Here is a 2,759-nt window from a genome sequence, read left to right as displayed (position 1 = left end):
ATTCCCACCAACAGTGTAGAAGTGTTCCCTTTTCACCACATTCTCTCCAGCATCTGATGTTTCTTGAGTTATTGATGATGATTATCCTGACTGGAGTTAGGTGGTATCTCAGTGTGGTTTTAACTTGCATTTCTTAGGTGACTAATAAGGCTGAGCATTTTTTCATGTACCTGTTGACTGCTCATATATCTTCTTTGGAAAAGTGTCTATTCATATATTTTGCCTGCTTAGTAATGGGGCTGTTTTGTTTTTTTTTTTCTTTTTGGCATGTTTGAGTGCCTTGTAGATCCTAGATGTTAGGCGTTTGTCAGACATACAGTTGGCAAATATTTTTTCCCAGTCTATGGGCTGTCTCCCCGTGTTTGACTTTTTCCTGTCAATTTGTTTGTGTTCCTTATAAATCCTGGATATGAGGCCTTTGTCAGATGCGTGGCTTGCAAATATTTTTTCCCATTCCATGGGTTGTTTCTTTACTCTCAAAGAGAGACCTTTGAAAGCAACAAGAGAAAAGCAACTCATCACATACAAGAGTTCTCATGACTTAATAATGTCCCAAAAGGATTCATCTTTTAAAACCACAACAATGGGGATTAAGTTTCAACACATTAACTTGGGGACATTCAGACTCTAACAGATTTAAAGCAAAAAAATCATCAAAAGAGGCTGGGCATGGTAGCTCATGCCTGTAATCCTAGCACTTTGGGAGGCTAAAGCAAGAGGGTGGCTTGAGTCTAGGAGTTCGAGACCAGCCTGGACAACATAGTAAGCCCTCATCTCTACACACAAAAAAAATTAGCTGGGGATAGCGGCACATGCCTTTGGTCTCAAACTACTTGGTAGGCTAACACAAAGGTTGCCTGGACCTAGAAAGTGGAGGCTGTAGTGGGTGACACAATGAGATCCCAACTCAAAACTTTTTAAAAATGGTCAAATGGACCTGATAAACATATATAGAACATTCCACCCAGCAGTGGCAGAATTTATGTACTTCTGAAGTACATATAGAACATTTTCCTGGATAGCACATGTTAGGTTACAAAACAAGTTCTAACAAATTTAAGAATATTGAAATCATACCAAGTATATTTTCTAACCACAATGGGATGAAACTAGAAATTAATATCAGAATAAAAATTGGAAATTTCACAAATACGTGGAAACTACATATTCTTGAATAACAAGTGGGTCAAATAAGAATTTAAAAGGGAAATTATAAAATATCTTGAAACAAAGAAAATGAAAACACAACATATCAAAGTTATGGGATGCCACAAAAATGATACTAAGAAGGAAGTTGAAAGCAATAAACACATTAAAAAAGAAAAAAGGTCTCAAGTAAACCATCTAACTTTATATGTTGAATACCATTTTTTTTTTCATTTTCAAAACAGCATTGGAAATGAGTGTATTTATCCATTTTCAGCTCATAATAGAGCAAATGGGCAAACAGATTAATAATTCTTGCTAGTGCATGTTTAATGAACTGGCAACAGAGAAAGGTAGTTGAAGAAAGGCAGAGGAGCATTGTCTTGGAAGAACCAGAACCAAGGAGTTCCATAATCATTCAGCATCCACTCAATGTTGTATCTATAGTTAGAAATGGTTCAAGATGTGCCTGGACAACTTGGCGAGACCTCATCTCTACAATAAATCAAAAATCAGCCAGGCGTGGTAGCGTGCGCCTGTAGTTCCAGCTACTTGGAAGGCTGAGGCAGAAGGATCGCCGGAGCCCAGCAGGTCGAGACTGTGGTGGCCGAGAGCGGCCACTGCACTCCAGTCTGGGCGACAGAGTGAGACTCCAACTCAAAAAAAAAAAAAAAAAAAAGGAAATGTACATGACAGGAACTCCAGGGATCTTCCCGATTCTGCTTTTAAGGCCCTGGTCAACTGTGGCCACAATGTAACACTTGTGCTGAGTTACTCTTTGCACTAGGCAGTCATCTGCATGAATTCCTTCCGGTGTGCGTGGTAACCATTCAAATCTTGGATCCTTGGCGATCCTTAAAGCCACTTTTTGTACTTCTGCCCCAATTTCTCAATTTCAGCCATTACACAATCAGTTATACAAAGGATATCCTTGGCATACAGACAGTCCACCATTGACTGCACTAAGTCCAGTTTGGCTTTAATGGAAAAGTTGATAAAGTTGGTATCAACCAGGATGCGGTAAGGTGGACCCAACTGTTCGTTATACTGGAAGAATAAGCAGGACAGGTATTGGGGTACTTCTTTTTCCTTTAGTGTGCTGGGATCTTTCTTTTCTATTTTTAGACTTTTATCTATCCTTTTCTTTAAGCCTCTGGTGTCTGCATTCACTTCATGGTTGCATACTTCCTCATTTTCTTTTGCTTCCCCATGCTCCCGCTGCACTTGGCTTCTTCTACATGTTGAGTAACTTTAAAAAGGAGAACAAATTAAGTCCAAAGTTGGGAGAGGAAGGAAATAATGATTAGATCAAGAATAAAACAAAAACAGAGACTGGAAAAATCATAGAAAAATCAATAAAACTAAAACTTAGTTTTTTGGAAAAAACAATCAAAATTGAAAATCTTTTAGCTAGACTAAGAAAAAAGAAGACTCAAATAAATAAAATTAGAAATGAAAGAGGAAGCCGGGCTCAGTGGCTCAGCCTGTAATCCCGCATCTTTGGGAGTCTGAGGTGAGTGGATTGCCTGAGCTTGAGGGTTTGAGACCCGCCTGGGCAGGCGAGACCTCATCTCTACAATAAATTTTAAAAAATTAGCCGGGCGTGGTAGCGC

At 39.0% G+C, this 2,759-nt stretch overlaps 1 pseudogene; it reads right to left on the bottom strand.

The window, feature by feature from the left end:
* Nucleotides 1-1,475: 1,475 nt before the first annotated feature.
* On the bottom strand, nucleotides 1,476-2,357 carry LOC103255015 (annotated as a pseudogene).
* Nucleotides 2,358-2,759: the final 402 nt, after the last annotated feature.

Source organism: Carlito syrichta, unplaced genomic scaffold, assembly GCF_000164805.1.
Source record: "Carlito syrichta isolate Samal-C Ts95f unplaced genomic scaffold, Tarsius_syrichta-2.0.1 Scaffold287760, whole genome shotgun sequence".
Lineage (NCBI taxonomy): Eukaryota > Metazoa > Chordata > Mammalia > Primates > Tarsiidae > Carlito > Carlito syrichta.
This window is presented reverse-complemented; position numbering and strand designations above follow the sequence as displayed.